Here is a 17,646-nt window from a genome sequence, read left to right on the forward strand (position 1 = left end):
TCATGTGCAGTGTCATTAGATTCATCTATTTAGGTGCCATGTTAATTAAATATTTCCTGTATAAGCAGCATGGAAAAATGCTTATATGAAATCAGTGACAAAAGATGATCATGCATTTGCTGGGGTTTTGATTTCACAGAGGACTATAATGTATATTTGTGTAGTTTCAAATGGTAGCATGCTGTGTTTAGAATTTTGCACTTTCAATAATTATTGACAATATACCTTTTCCTTTACACTTATCCAACTCTTTTCCAGTAAGCAACCTTTCATGTTCTCCCTTTTAGATACAGATGCATGTGCTCTGTCTAGCATTCTCTTTCATACACACAAGGATACACACAGTCTGGATATAGAGTTAGATTTATTATATTGATCAGATATGTCCATATCTTTCATTTGATATATAAATCTTTGCTGTTGTAGTGCCTCAGTTTATGAACTTATGTTAATGTTTTTTCCTCAAGTAGTTAAAATTTTTTTTAACATTATAAACATTAGCATAAAATGACACATTTGGCAATGACAGCCTCCAATATAAAGGTGAAATCCTCATTTTTACCTCTTTTCCCATTTTTAAATGATACATATACATAGGAGGATTATGCATCTTTATCAGATGAAGTTTTCTTACACATTTGCTTTATGTTTTTGGTTAAAATATGCATATTTAGTACGTACAAAAGCACAGGTTAGTGCTTTTGTTCATGTGTAGTTTTCATCCCCAATAGATGGCTTGTAATACTCTGTAGATACACCTCTAAAAGAAGTCTTCAGTAATTATAAAATCTAGGATGTTATTGGTTCATACTTTCAAGATAATTGATAATTTTACTTGGCAATGAAGACACAACTATTGCATCAGAGTTTCCATTCTGAAAATTAATTTACAAAACCAAGATGATGCAGGACAAGTCATAATATTAAAAGTAAATTTTTAGTTCAATCATGTATCAAAGCTATAATCTGAATAGTATTCTGCTGAATAAATTGTATCCAATCCAGTCTAGCAATTAAATGGTGTAAAGCCCTCTTACTGTCTGTGTAGTATCAGATCACTTCAAAAATTAGGTTAAAAGTTTTAATCCTCTGGGGAAGGTGCTGTATGCTTATTTATAAATTGAATGGACTATAGGTGCAAAGCTATTTGGAGAAACTTGCTATTGAATCCCGCTGGACACTTTCAGAAACTATTACACAGCCTAAAACAGGAAAATAACTTGTTTGCTTTAGATGCAGAGAATTAAATACAAAAGTTGTTCTAGCAATATTAATATTGTGTTATTACCCTATTGTTGATTAGATTCTACTGTTTTGTCATATGGCTGAAGGAAAATGTAGAAAATCAAAGCATAAAGGCAGCGATGAAATCTTCCTATAGCCAAGGTCACTCTGACAGTAGAACTACTATTTTATAGACCAGGACTGCTATAGAAGACCTGTGCCAGATAATTTCTAGTACCTCTGCAGGAAGAGGAAGATATAGTACTGATGATTTTGTAGAATAGCCCTCTTTTCCATTCCCTCCCCACACACTGCCCCTAGTCTGTTTGTCCTTCTGAAGCAATATGTATTTTCTGTGCAGATTCTGGAGAGGTGACAGAGGTTGTAACAGGTCCTGCCTTCTTTGGCTGACTCATTGTGCTTTTGTCTATTAAATGTTTGGTTGAAGGTGCACTTCACTTTGCCTTGGCCAGTGATAATTTCTGAGAATTACTTTTTATTTGATAGCAATATGTTAATGGTCTCCGTTTGGAAGCTCTGTGATTAGTTAGTGCAGTAAAGCCATGTTAAAATGTGTTTTAATACTAAAGGCCTTAATAATGAATGCATTATTTCTCATTTTTAGAAAATTACTTGATAAATTGAATGTTAGCATTTTTATCTAGGTATATCGCTTCATTTTACCTTTCCACTTTTGGCTTTTCAGGGGAAATACTTGATTTAGATGTTTAAATCATCACATATTTTGAGCTAAATTACTTCACTGTCTGGCTCTGGTATTTACAGAAATGAAGATGTGAGCTGGAACAAGCTTGTTTTAATCACAGTAATATAACATGGAAGGGGTAGTCCGATAAATAAATAGATAGGATTTCTGTCTCTTAATTTAAAAATTTTATCTATGTCTCTCTGGGATAAACCATGAAACTTATGCTTGATCCATTCCCTGTAAATTTCCTTGTAGTATCTAGAATACTTTACTTTTTTACGCAGTAGTTGTTACTGTTGTCTTGGATCTTGCTGCAGTCATTTAATCCTGTACAAAAACAAGATTGAAATTATCACTTGAGGCTATAATAAAATAGCCTAAATAGCCTTCTGCTTCAGGACTAACTAGAGAAGTAATATAGGATTATTTGTTTTAAAATGAACTATCTTAGATTTTTAAAAACCAAAATATTGTGACTTTTGCCGTTTGCTTTTTGTTTGTTACTATCTTAACAGCATTCAGGACTTACAGCTCTTCTCTGTTGAGTTACTGTGGGCCTTTTGCTTAACTCCTGGAAGGAGAAAACCCCAAACAAGCAAACAAAACTAAGCTTTCCTGCATTTCTTTAATCCAAATATGTCTATACAAGTCAAGTCTGGTTTATTTTAGTTTTGAGTCTGTGATGTGTAGCTAGGAATAGTGAATTATGTGTGGGAATTTTTTTCAGGAGACTTTGTCTGCCACACTTGGTCAAGGTTTGGCTTGACACTTGTGGGGAGAAAGGTACTACTAGAGAGATATGCAGCTTAAAACCAAATCCAAAAGGGTTGGATACCAAGCCAATGGCCTTCAGTTTGGCTTTTTATATGGTGTAAAGTCAGGGTCGAGAGCTGTGTCATCAGGATGCATGCCTGTAGCTACTTGGATTTATTAAAAGATAGCCTGCATTTCCTAGTGAAAAGAATCTATTGGTACCTAGATTTAGTAAATTGCAGTAACAATGGATTTAAGTGTGTGAAATGCTGTATGTTTGTGTGTGGTGTGACTTTATAGGTGCAAGCAGGAGCCTTGAGAATGTTATATTTGTTTTTATGTCTTCCCACATACAAATGTTCTTGTCCTTTAACTAGGGTGTCCATGCATGCAAAGTTTACATTTAATTTGTTAAAACTGGTGACTCCTTGTATAGAACAGAGGATGTCTTTTCTCCAGTGAAGCTTCATTATCTCAAGAGAATGAAATTCTTCTATTTTCTTGTTTTGGAAGAACAGTGTTTATATTTCACAGTGTGAAATGCTGGGTGTGAGGTGCACTGGATAGCCACATAGTAACAATTATTAGACAAACTTTCACAGTACGATTAAGTTCTGCGTGTCTTTAGAATATTCTAAATAAGAAATATTTCCAATGTGATTTCATATGAATATTTTTTTCCTATTGAACTATCAGTAGGTGTGATAAAAGTTTATCTGCAGTATGTGTTCCTGTTTCAAAGTGTTTATAAGTTGCTTATTTTACATATCACAGCAAGAGAAAGTTTGGCATGATTTCAAGCTGTGTAAAAACAAAAGTTATGTTAAACAAAAGGCCAATTTCGATGATGTCTCTCTAGCACTTGAAAGAGGTTGTTTTGAAGCACTTCTGTCGGGAGTTTTATAAGCACTTTTATACGTTGGGAGTGTGTCAATTAAGACAATATCTGTGTCTTCAAAATCCTGTGCAATTAAAATTTAGTTTTGTTTTTTCCTTAAAAATTAGTTCAGTGTTGCAAAACAAAATCTATTTTACAGGTATATTTTTTTCTGAGATATAATTTTTTTTTTCATTCAAAATCAGCAATTCTTTCTGTTTACAAATAAAAAGGGTCATTCAAAATGCTTTGTTTTTATTTCCTGAATTAAATAATACTGACAAGTTGTCCTTCAGAGGGTTGTAATACAGTATTTAAGATTGACTCTAGTTTTCTTTAATAACCTCTGTAAAAAGATAATTATCTTACGTATAATCATTGGCTGATACACTTAGCAGCCCATCTCTGATTCATTCTTTGCAATTACTCATACTTTGTAGCCTAGAGATGTAAAGAACTCCATGTTTTTCTTGACAAGTATTGTATTCTAAATTTTCCCATTCTACACTGACAATGCCCTTGAATCTAGACAGGGATGACATCCTCTGGGTTGTGTGAGCATTCAGTCTCAAATAACCAGTTGGTGGTTTGGTACTTGAGCTTTGCCATGACTGTCCAAGTCAATAACAAGCAGTTAGATGTTGTACATGAGTATTAAATTGTGATAATTGGAAAGTTATTTAAACGCCACATAAACCAATTCAAGTAGTTTTCAGTTGCAAGAAAGAATTTTAGATAACATTTAATAATATGAGATAATTAAATCTTCACAGTGTTTGAAGTATGAATTACTTCAGCTTGAACTCCAACATGATCAGTTTTATCTACTAATAATACATTGATGATCCAAATTTACAATGTAATAGAATATTGAACTTAGTTTTAGTGAACAGAATTTGTTTTGTGACTAATAAAAATAATAGAAGATCAAGAACTCTCAAAGACTTCAGCTTTATTTTGATGCATGCGCAGTATAGCTATAAAATAAAGAAAAAAAAAGTGAAATCAAAGGTAACCTTTGGTAGGTAAAATAAAGCCATTAGAAGCTGAAACCACCACAGTTTAAATTTTGATAAAAGAACAGCGTACTGTTTATTTGAGACTAGCTTTTAGTTCTAGTATCTTCATGTGGATTGCAGTAAGTTACCATCTTTGACTTTTTCTTGTTCAGTTTGCAATGTTTTGGAATATTTTTTTTAATATGAATTTTGCTTATTGCAAGATGTTGAAAAAAAAAAAATCCAGCAGTCAGTTTGAGTGGGGTAACATACATTGAGCAATATGCTATGTTCCTATTTGATGAGAAAACAGTGTTTTTACAATAACGTTTTTAATTACTTTTGCCAAAAAATCAAAATGAATTATCAGTATATCAAAACAAAAATACTGCTATAAAAATCAAAATATAATGTTTATAAAATCTTTTTAGATGAACTAAATTTTTGGCTTTTTACCCTTTAAGAAATTTACAAGCATTAGTAATAAATCTATTTGGCATGCTTTCATGTTTTACTATGCTTTCTTGCTAATTAGATTTTTGAAGTGTAATAAAAATGTATTTTAGCTCACCACGTTTCTATCATATTTCAAGCATCATCTCCTGTGTAGAAATTTTTCATATACACTACTGTTGAACTTGAGAGAGTTGAAGTTGTCTAAATGCTTATCAACTTTATGAATAGCCCATATATTCAGCTTTTGATCAAGTAAATGTTTAAAAATTCATTGAAATTCTCTACCAGTAAGCTAAATTGAATGTGAGTTGCCACACTTGAACTTACATAATTTTCAGGTATCTGAGTTGGATGTCTTTGAAACTCCAGACAAAAAAGTCAAATAGTCTTCTGCTTATCATCTCACTTAAACATCACCCTCCAATCAAAAATTAACTAAATAAGAGGATCTCCACAGCATCCAACAAGGAGGATAGCTTCCAGGGTTAGTGTAATGTGAATTGCAGAGAGTTTCTTATCTATTCAATAGTATATAAATAGTCACTATCATTAGAAACAAAATCTAACTAAAGAAAATGATAACCAGAAAAACCCCAGAACAAGACCAACGAATAGTTTCTGAATCCTTTCATTATACAGCAATGTTTTTATACAGCCATGTGTTTTTACTTCTTAAAGGTTATTTGTTTCCCAAGCCCTGTTGCACTGTGTAGTGATATGCTAAGTTTAGAGTGGAGTTCTAGCTCTGATTTGTTAAATTTTTATAGATACGTTTTAATCTTAGTTGTGAGTTTAATATGGATTAAGTATTTTATGTGTACTTTGACAGACAGTTTCTGTATTGTTTGTGCAGCAGAGGAGGACAGTGTCATTTAGCCCTGACTTACACAAGGATTTCCTTATGAGTTTAAAGTTCTTACTCTTACCACCCTGACAATTTTTATCTCATACTGGATTTGGGGCTAGACAGCAACTCTATAGTAAGCAGCTTCTCTATTTACTTTATAGTTGCACCTGCTTCAGTTGGACTTTGGTTTATTCTCTTTGTTCTGCATTGTGCATACTTGCATATACTTTCTCTCTCTGAAATGTATTACTGAGTGTAGTCTTGTTCTGTGCCAAAGCAGGAGATGAAAGCTTTGTGGTCTAACAATGAATAGAGGTATTAAATATTGCAAAGTTGTCTCTTGTGTAAGCATATGATAGCTACATTACAGATGCACATTGGTTCTTGATTTTGTTATTAGAATAGTTTTTTTAACTGAAATATAATCCCTTCTTATTGTGGAAAGCAACTGTTATATGACTAGCATGTTGTAGTAGAACAAAAAAGCAACTTTTGTTTGAATTTCAGGCTCCAACTGAATGTCTCATTTGCTGGTGTTTAGAATGTATTTTTGTTGAGGAGAATAAGGGTGTTAGTGTTTGCTTTCTCTCAGATTTTCAATAAACAATCTAGTGATAAAAAAAATTTAAAATGTATAATCACTAGTATTTCCAACTCAATACAGAAAACTGTCATGCAGTGTAATAGTAAAAGGAAAATTGCTATGAATGTATCTTTAAAAACACATTTCTGCAATACTACTATACATCTAGTTCTGTATTGTGCCATGTCTTAATTAGGTTCCCTTTTTATATGGGGTGGTAAAATATAGGCTTTTTTTCAAAGGTGGATTGCAAATAAGCATGTTGTAATGCATCTTGGGTTCTGGAAGAATAGGTTAGTTGTTTTGTTGTTTTTCATGTAACTTTTTGCTTTCAAAACACAGCAGGTGTTTGAAGACTCCCTTCTACTGTACAAGTTTCTGCTTTTGACTAAAAATAACTATATTGTCTAATTTAGTTTTAGTTATTTGTACAATCCAGATGATTTAATTTTTTAATGAAAGTTAATTGTTTAAGACAATTTAGTTTAAAAGGTTTACTGTACTGCCTTTCCAAAAGCATATGAAATTGCACACATATGTGTGTGTTTGTATATATAAAAGTAGGAATTTCCATGCAAGATTTTGAATGTTTTTACACTTGCATCATTGGAATTTTCATTGGCTATTCACAATGTGAAGCATTTTCTATTCAGTTACATTTTGGTTGTGGAGAACTTAAGTGCTGCAAATAACTTTACAATAATTTTTTGCTCTTTTTTCTATTCACATGTGTAAGAACTGTCAGACTAAATAATTTGTAGTGTATGTGTACCTTGTCTTCTATAAATTGTTGTCTTCTGTTTCAGTTTTATTAGTTGAGGAACAGGAAATAGTGCGCAACTCTTCTTTATTACTGAAGTACAAACCAAACATAGGAAAAAAATGAGCATGATTAGAAAATGCTTGAAATACACTTGTTTCTTGTACTTCTTGAACTGTATTTCCTTTTAAAAAATTAGGTGAATGGACTTGAACTGCATGACTGTGAATATTCGCATCCTATTATTTACTTAATTTCAGTTAATCAATCTCACTCTTTGGATCAATGCTTTGGAACATTGCTTTGGATGTGAAGTCATTAATGCAATGTTGGTGTTAAGGAAGTCAAATAAAATATGACTTCAGGACTACCAAAGTATAGACTGTCGGTTGTGTTTTGATAGGTTACTTAACCTAGGATTATGATTTTGAGAATGATCATTTAACACAGTTCTAACAAAATAGTGGTTACACATAGCATCATGCTACTTTCTTCTAATTCTTGATCTGATTCTTCCTTCTGTTCTTCATGTTCAGTGTATGTTCTTAAGGAATGAACAGTGCATGTTCACACCCCCTGTCTGATGATAATTTTTCTAGGTGAACAAGATTCTTAGAGTGAATTTTAGAATTAAATAAAGCAGCCCATATTGTTTAAATCCTCAGTACAGATATTTACCCTTCATAGGGGCAGGACTTCTTTAAGTGTGCACCTGTGATATGGTAAGCACTGTGAAGATGGCCTAACATTTAGGATGGATTGCTGGTTTTTTTTGTTCAAAATCTTTTTTTTAATGTTTAAAAACCTGTTGCTCTCCCTTACACTGAAATACCATATACTAGAGTACAAACAACCCTGAAGTCTTTCTTAAAATTAAAATTTAAGTAGTGAAATAAAAGAACTATAGACTGCATATCTCTTCTACTCCTCAGATTTTTCTCTCAATTTTAGATATATATTTCCAAAGAGGTGAGCAACCATCTATTTCAAAGTGTCTGATGCCAGTTAAAAAAAATAGATATGGTCATTTCTGCAAAACTATGCTTAGTATATAAAAATTGAATCAAATAACCTCTTTTAAATATTTTTACATTTGATGTGTGCTGTGATATATTATTAAGTATTATTTCATGCTGTGAAAGTATATTATAAATATAGTGTGTATAATCAAAAAAGCACATTCACTCCTTTGTATAACAGTGGGAAATATTAAAATCTACCAAAATTACTAGGTAATATAATAATTTTGATTATATTTATATTTTTTCTATGTATCCTTTATAAGAGAAAATAAATAGATTACTTTTAATTTTTTAGTGCATAAAATTCATTCTAATAAAAAATAAGACCATCAATCTCTTGTAAAATGATGGAATGGATATATAACCTCACAACATGTAGAAGGAATTTCTTTTTGTAGCTATGTGTAGAAGAGAGAAATTTCAGGGAAGAAGTTGAAAATAATTGTATTATTACCATAGAATATAAAAATGCATTATTTTTATGGCATTCTATCTTGTTCATTGGAGCAACAGATGTAATTTCTCTACAGGGATATTTTTCCTGTTGTCTCCTAGATCACATTAATTGTACTTGGAATAAATGAATGAGTACCCAAATGTTTTAATTCCTCTTTGCCAAATGGAGTAGCTGTAGTACAGTGGTGCTTATACGTTAAAATGCATATTTTGCATGCACTGAAATATTTGCATTCCTTTATACTTTCATCTTAAATTTATATCTATGTCAATGTTGAAGAAAATATGTGAGAAAAATGGTGCAACCCCAGATTCTTACAGCTATCTCTCCTGACTCTCTTGTCAATAAATTAATCCCAACTACTCTATTAAATTGGATCTGAAACCAGTTACAATATGTTTATGTTTTCTTAAAAGTACTTGTATTATTTCTATAATGAGCAACCATTTCTGACATAGTACATCAATTTCATACATTTAGTGAAATACTTGACACTGGATAGTGTGCCATAGACATCCATCTTCATCAATTTCATCTGCATTTTAGGATTTATTCTGAATTTTCTGAAGAAGAAGTCTAGATTTGAGCATTTTGGCATTAATCGAGATTCCTACATGTTTTCAATTTGCTTACAGAAGAACCTAAGGTAAAGGTTGAGGAAAATTATGGATCTTGTGATCTTAGCAATTTTTTTTTTTTTTACGGAATTTAGAGAAGGCACTGGTCATAATACTGAGCTGTTACTATATACCTTAAATACATACATTATATATCCACTCATACCTAACCTAAATTACCATGTATGCATCATCATATCAAAAATGAAAATGTGCATGTTATTGTCTACTTTTGAGAAGGTCTTTTTCTTGTCAATGCCTTTCTTGTCCAAAAGCTGCTCCTGGAAGAAATTTCCGGCCTTAGAGTTTGATCAATTCCTTTAAGCAATCTATATGCTTTCATTTTACCTACATGCTTTGCTAAAAAAATAAGTACAGTCACAGAATTTTATCTGTTTTCTTGATATACAAATTATGATTTTTCTGAATATTTTCCTTGTCTCATGACCAGCTCAGTTTGTCTTTCTTTAATTTTTTTTTTTTTTTTTTTTTTTTTTACTTAATGGCTGGGCAATTCCCATCTCTTGCAAAGTTCTGAAATTCGAAGCATCTAATGAAGTTACTGATTGTGTATTTGAAAAGAAGATTTACAGAATCAAAATATATGCACAAATATATGTGTAAAATATTTGTGATCCACTTTTGAAAAATATTATTTGCTGCTTTTTAATCCTCAGATTGTTTTCATGAAGACTATTTGGATTTGTTTAGACTCTAAAATGCAGTCTGTGCTTTCATTTGTAAGTCTAGTTGGAATGTAACTAGTACTGAGAAGAAAATTCCTATTGTAACACTATAGCTCTTAATTTTTTCATCTTCAAGATTGGAATGTTCACGTAGTAATCAATAAGTATACAGTGCTTTTCTTCATTAACCAAAAAACTTAACTTTGAAACAATAAAATTTCTGTATTTTGCTTTTCTGCAAAACTGTATTACAATTATTTTGAACAACCACTTTATTTTTTTTGTGTCTATATATTACAAAACTAAATTAAAATCTAAAGCACTTGAACCAAATCAAAGGTTCCAAAGCACATAGTTAAAGCTCTATGAGCTTTATAGTATAAATATTCTTTAGGATGTATGTAGTGTTTAGTTGTTACATAAGAATCAAGATCACAGGTACAAATCTAAAAGTTGTTCTAATTTCTATTTCCTAGATTTGTCAAGGATATATTGTAGGACTTCTGCTATTGAAGGATCATCTTCCATTGTGAAATTGAATTTTAACTTGAAGTCCTCCCATGGCAGCTCTGTTTTAATTTCTCTTAATTTCCTTTGGTAAAAATCTTCTATATCACTGTATTTTAGTGAATGAACAGTTATTAAGATGAAAAATACCAAATGCTTTTGGCGGCGTTTACCTAAATCAAAAATGCATTGGACATTAAAGAAGTGTTCATTTATCTCTAGCAAGAATTTTAAAAACAAAGGTGGCATTTTTTTTCTAACAACTGAACACAGTATTAGAGTTTGTCTGGTATTCACTAGTTTTCAAAATGAGCTGCAAAGCATATTACTCCATACAGTCCTAAAAACATTAGCTCTTTTAGAAATGAGGGAACTAGTTCAAATCAGATATGCTTGTTAAAAAAAAGTCAGCATATGACATCTTATAGTCATTACATAGGCAAAAAAAGCAGATACTTCAGTTTCAGAAATCTGCAGAGCAGTGACATGGCATTCCATTCAATTTTTTACCAGATATCACAGACTGGAAATGTGAGCTTTGGCTGATACTGCTGGGAAGGAGAGTGCGTCAGGCAGCTGTAATTCCCATCCTGTAAAGGTACTGATACTTAAAGTCTCTGTAGTCCAAATTGGTACACAAAAATACTAAAATGTGAATTTGGACCTTAGATATATTTTTCAAATTTCTGCCAACTATTCTTAGGTGTTCTGTGGATACATTTGCAGTTTTTTGCTCTTTAGGTAAGAGTAAGGAGAACCTATTCCTTACTTTGCAGTTGTTTGCAGGTTGCTTCCTGAAACACTGTCTATGGAATGCAGTTCTAGTGTTTTCATAGCGTTTCACTAGAAAAATAGGTTTCTGAAGTCAATGGCATCCAAGTGTTTTTAACCAGGCCAAAACTTTGTTACATGGACTTGTATGTTTGGTTGCTCTAAAATCAAGTTTTAGAGCATTTTGAGTCTCATTGACTCTTAAAAAAAAAAAATAAATAAAACAAAAATCTGGTTTTAGTGTGATTCTTAAAAGTGTGGTGTTTTTGAAAAGTGTTTCAGTGCAGGGTGAGCTGCAGACAGTTATTCCAGCGCATTTGTTGATTGTATCTTACCAGCATCAGGTTTGTCTGCAGTACAAAAAATAAATTCATTTGTGGAATAAGATTTTTTTTTTTTTTGTGGTATGTCCTTAAGGAATCATAAAGCCTAGAGAGTAACTGACATGAACGTGACTCCATGTACTGTAAAACCCATTCCGTTTTATATATTTTCAGGGAGTATGGAGTGGCACAGGAAGGAAATGCCATATCGCTGGAAAGTTGCTCTAATTCAGCACAGGATTCTTGTGAGAAATTACTTCTAATATTACATCATCCTATTCTGTTTTTCACAGTTTACAGTCTAATTTCTTCATTTTTTTTATGCCACTTTTGTTCATATCAATAACCACATTAAAATACATTTAGCAGATTAAATAGGCTTTCATGAGTGCTAGTGCACATCTGATAGAGTGATAGTTTAGTACGATATATTTTACCATATTGCATTATATGAAGGCTTATGGGTTTGTTAATAAAATTATTTTTCCTTTTTAGTAAGGCCTGCTATTTTATAATGCTACATTTCACTGGCTAACATGGGATTCAACAATTAAAAATAAGTCTCAGCTGCTTCCACTCTAATGAATATTTCTGACATAATAAAGGCAATTGGATATTTACTTCAATTCTATAACAAGACTTTAAACTTTTGATTTTCTTTTGCTTGAGCTTGCTACCTTTCTCTAATTTAAGACTGCTTTTCAAGCACTGTAGCTTGAAGGAAAGTACTTCCCTTTTATCTCTACTCTATAATGTCAAAGAGCCCAACAAATTTTGTTAAATTTTATTTTGATAGGTATTGACAAAGGTCAGGACTGACACTAACAAAATTCATATTTTCAGGCATAATAGCAATCTCATTCTGTAAAGCTATCCAAAGTGTGAAAAAATTATTAAGATTAGATTTTCATCATATATTTAGAAAAATATATATATGTAACAAAAATATTATCTTTTAATTGGGGAACTGTTTTGTACTCCTGGTTTTGGGGTTTTTTTTTTAGGTAGTTAGCATTTGTCGATGATTCATTAATTAAGAGAAGCAAGAAGAACTGTGGCCAGCTTTATAAACTTCTGTTGAACTCTCTGCCAAATCATAAATGCAATGTCAGATGGAAGATATCAGTGCATTTTTTTCTCCTATCTGTAATCCCCAGAAATAGAGTATTTTGTGTTTGGCAAGCATAAGCCTGTTTTTTTTCTGCATTTTTAATGCATTTTGTACAAAGTAATCCCATATACCCAGTTGGGTATATGGTGTATACCAATATTGAGTTAGTTGTGTCTTCCTTTTCTTTGAAACTCATTCATTCCAGATTTTGTTCTATTAGTTAGTGATTTCCTCTTGTTAAAATTGTATGACTCTACTATTTTACTCCCTTTATCTGTTCTTCCTGAACTACATATGTACAAAATTTTTTCCACTCATTTCAATTACTGAGTATGGCTCTGTAGTCATAATCAACTACAAGAAACTGTCGTCCATTTGTGACTTTGTCTTCATATATCTCATTATTTGATAGGTTGCCTGCCATCATCTCACTTTAATCTGTGTGCCAGAGATTTGCTTCCTAATATTCTTCATTGATATACATGATCTTACACACGGATTTGGTCAGGAGTGTATTTTTTGTTTCTCGCGATGATGCACATATCTAGTGTTCCTGTCTGTGATTCCTAGAACATCTTGTCTTGACTGTGGTTATCCTATAGATATTCTGCTTAGAATTTGAATAAGTAATTTGAAAATTGATCCCAGTTCTCTTCACAGACCCTTCCTTCTTACTCATTTTTGGTTACTGTGAACAACATACCCTTTCTTTTCAAGACTATAATTTGTCTGTCAAATTGCATAGCCAATCTATGACATTTCAGATTGCATGCATCTAAACTTTGTTTATAAAAATCTTCAAATGCTTGTTCTTCTTTACAGGTTACCAAAGTCTTATCTAGGTCCTTAACTTTCATTTCTTCAAAAAGCCACTTTCATAGTCATTTGTCTAAAAACTTTCTCTGATCACACCACTTTAATTTAATTGCTTTCTAACTCTATATTTTGTCAAATGCAAAATGTTGTCCCTGCTCATTAGTTTTCTATACTTGAATTCCTTTTCCTGGAAGGAATTTTACCATGTTGAATTCACACCTTTCATTAATAATTATATTTTCCCCAGATTATGTGTGATCCCTTGCATGAAGAAAGCCTTCTTAGAAACATTTGAGCTTTTGTATTCCTTTCCAGTACTTTTCATAGAATCTGTCTTGATTGTCAAGTTATAAATGCCAAAGATTATAGCCAGACATATGCTGTACCTTATGGATTATGAGTTAATACCATTTTCCCTTTCCTGATTTTTAAGGGGTAATTACAAAAACATAAGAACAAAAGGGGATTGAAATATCTGAATAGTTTCTGTCATTATGTATATGTGTTTACTTTTGATTTAAACACTGATACTTTTCTCTGACTGCTTTAAACACTTTCTTCCATCTCTTTTTCTTCTAGAACATAGGTCAACATGTTTCCATTAGTATCTGCTGCCAGGATGTTCAGTGGTGAGGAAAGTAAGAGGGAAGAGGAAAGAATCTTGATATGAATATCAGCAGTTACTTATAAAATCAACATTAAGCTAGAATAAAGTTCTTAAATTCACCAGTAAAACTGAAGGATGATATTATTGATGCAAAAAATACTTTTTTTTACATTTGCAGAAATTTGCCGATTACTCCAATTGTGTAGAAGATTTAATAAGGATTACTTGATGTATGTAAATTAAATATTGTTATACTGTGCTTGTATAATAGAATGTTTTAGTGCACAGGAAGCACATGATGTATTTTATTACTTTTCTAAGGTGCTGCTGATGACGTACAAGAAATATGTTACTCTTCTGAAAGCTATGCTATGTGGACTTGGAATTTTGTGCATTAATAACTGCCATGTCATTAAATTATGAAAATACCTGTTCAGCACATAACATCAGATACTTAATCTTCCTCTCTATAATAGATGAAAAAGTCTCACATTCAAATGTTTTGGTTTTAATTTGTTTAATGTATTAGCCATAATAATGAAGGGATTTTCTACCTTTGTTAGTAAAATACGTCAGGCTTAGTGCAGAAACAAATCTATATCTGAATATCAGGTATATACATATAGTTTCTGTTTTGTATTTTCATACATTACATTTTAGTTTGCAAGGTCATGATGTGTAGAAATGTAGAAACTTTAAGTTTTCATATTGCTGAAGTGTTTCAATATATAGTAACCTCTTTTTCCTTCTGCTGTGTGGCTTATAATAGTTATTTTATGCTGATTTAATGTCTTCCTTGAGAATACTTTCAAGGACATCTTTGATTAGATTGATCAGACTTAATGAATATGTATATGTATTGGACTAAATTGTAGGTTGCATTTAAAAATAAACTGTCCTGTGTGTATCTCATTATAGTAGATGGCAATGAAAGACTAGGGCCATCTATTCTAAATGTGAGATCAAGTAACTTTAGCTTAAGTCTGTTTAAAAATTATATAAAAAATAAACCCTATAATTCTGAGTTTTATGCATCCTGAAATTTAAAATTAACCTCTTTTACTTACAAAGAGGTACATTTTCAAATTCCCTTTTTTTTTTTTTTTTTTTTTTTTTTCATTAGAAGAAAGAAGCCTGGATATTAGGGGACAGATGTTTTTAATATGAGTTAAATAAAATGTGTCTGCTCTGTGAACTTGTTGCTAGTTGATATCAGTTAGCACTTTTCTTGAAATTAGAGGAAGGTACACATGGAAATGTCTTAGTAGAAACATTCTGTCTTTAGAATACTACTTTTAGATAATATCTTAGTATCTTTAGAGCTTTTCTAACAGTCTATCTGGTATGATGCAGTGTGGGATGTTAATCATATGTGTTTAACTGACAATCATTGTGGTTTAACTGAAAGAGTTCTTCTTCCTTTTTAATGCCTCTGTTCATCCCACTTCAAAATATTTGAAGTACTATGGGAGCACTAACCTGACAGGTGGCATTGTGAAATTACTTCATCAGGTTTCAATAGAAGCTCTGTTTTTTCAAGTTGGCTTTCTATCTGTCATTCCTGAAAGCCAAGTACGACTTTAAAGACTCAATAATTAAAAAAAAAAAAATCCTTGCCAAATTTATGCTCATACACAAGATATCAATTAATTATAAAAGGTACTTATTTTTAAAGTAACTATACTCTGAACAATATTTCTTTGCTAAGGCTTTCAATAAGGCTTAATTTGTTGATATTTGTTGAGCAATTCTCTTCAGGATGAACAGGGTAGTATGGTTTCTCAGCTTGATGTTACTTCAGGACCGACAGAAATAAGAGACAGCAAAAATTCTATTTATTAAATCATTTGCTAAAGATCCAGAAGTCAGAAATCATACTTGCTATGTGGACATTAAGATTTTACTCCACTGGGAAGTCTCACTGTGACTATAGTTCAAGCAGGCATTAAAATTTAAAATGGAAAATGTCAGTTGATCAAGAGCAGTTCCACAGTTTGTGAAATGCTGTAATATATAAAATTATAAAGATTTTGTATTGATAAATCCTCCTAGTAGTTTATTATTATTTAATTAAATAAAACCTTATTGAATTACTTTTAATTATGGTATTTTAAATGATTTGCATTTTTGACGTTAGCTTCATTTCTATTTCTGATCACTACAAAATTGGTAATGTAAACAGATTTATAATATGTTTAATCCAAATATTAGTGAACTGAGGTTTTTACAGTAACCATTACTGATGTAACAGAATAGTTAATAATCTTTATTTATTTACTTGATCATACTATCCAATGCAGCATAACAAAAAATTAAAACGGTTATATAGAATTGTATTTATTCTATTAAAAATCACATCCACGTGCTTGTTTTGTCAGACTTTTAACAGAAGTGAACATGTATAGATTATGAAGTTTATAGATTCTTTATTGTAACTAAATTGATGCATCAGGACCATAAAGAATGAACCAAGGAACATACAGGGGAGTCTGTGAGAAGGCAAAAATTAATCTGTAGATAAGAAAGTTAACTACAGGAAAATGCTTTTGAAGTAGTTGGCAACAGAAGGATTATTGTTTTCAGCAAATAAATCTAAAATAAACTGCCTGATGACAAAGGTAAACAACTGGTAATATAAACCAGACCAATGTTTTTATCATTATGTAACACTGGATGGGTATATTTTGTATAGATGACAGAATCTGATAACAAAGGGTTTATTAACTATTAGAGATAGAAAATAAAGAATATACTAACTTTTAATGAAGTATTGTGTATTAGCTCAAAGATTTGTTTTAACTAGGAATTCCACTAGGAATGGGTATTTCCATGCAAAATTTTATGAAATTCTGTCACATTTTTTTTTTCTGACACATGTTTTTTTTTGAATGTACTTAAATTGATTTAATTTTCTTTTCTTTCTTTTTTGGTACTTTGATAAAAGCAGTGCATTTATACAATTTTGTGCAGATTTTTTTTGTTATAACATTCAGATTGTCTTTCAAAGGCAGTGTACTTGATATAAATATTGAAAAACTAATTTTATGTATAAATTACTGTCATTTATGGATTTAATATGAGCATATATTTACTGTAACACTTTTCAAGACCCTTGCTTTTACATTCACGTTTAACTTTGTAGTCATTAAGCTGGATATTTAATACATTTAAAAACCTTTATACACATTTGCTTTTAGTTAACTTCAAGGAGTTACAGCATATTATGTTTTGTGTAGTCATATTTGTGCAAGTGTAGTTTGCCTGTCTGCTAACATATCTTCAACATTTTAAAATTCTCATTGTTTCACTGGCAATTGTATCCTATTTTGTTTTCTTGTTATATTAAACTTATTTATATTTTAAAATACACTTACATAGGTAGAACTTCCTACAAATTCAGGGTAGCTTAATAAGTTCTTGCTAGCTAAATGAAAGGAGAGAATCTGTCTGACCTGTGTAAGTGAAATAGCACTCAGGCTCTCTGCATTCATACTTTACATTCTCTGTCATCTGTTACAGAGA

General features: G+C 31.3%; 1 protein-coding gene across 3 annotated transcripts in view; it reads left to right on the top strand.

The window, feature by feature from the left end:
• Nucleotides 1–17,646, top strand: part of NOVA1 (NOVA alternative splicing regulator 1) — a 142,299-nt gene that overhangs the window by 45,205 nt on the left and 79,448 nt on the right. Inside the window, exons 2-3 of one of the 3 annotated variants that reach the window (XM_053945586.1) lie at nucleotides 11,010–11,094; nucleotides 11,765–11,835. The exons of the other annotated variants lie outside the window; for them this stretch is intronic. The gene's annotated coding sequence lies outside the window, so the exon portion shown is untranslated. The remainder of the gene's footprint in view (nucleotides 1–11,009; nucleotides 11,095–11,764; nucleotides 11,836–17,646) is intronic. 3 annotated transcript variants of the gene reach the window in all.

The sequence above is a fragment of the Vidua chalybeata genome, chromosome 6 (genome assembly GCF_026979565.1).
Source record: "Vidua chalybeata isolate OUT-0048 chromosome 6, bVidCha1 merged haplotype, whole genome shotgun sequence".
In the NCBI taxonomy this organism is placed as follows: domain Eukaryota; kingdom Metazoa; phylum Chordata; class Aves; order Passeriformes; family Viduidae; genus Vidua; species Vidua chalybeata.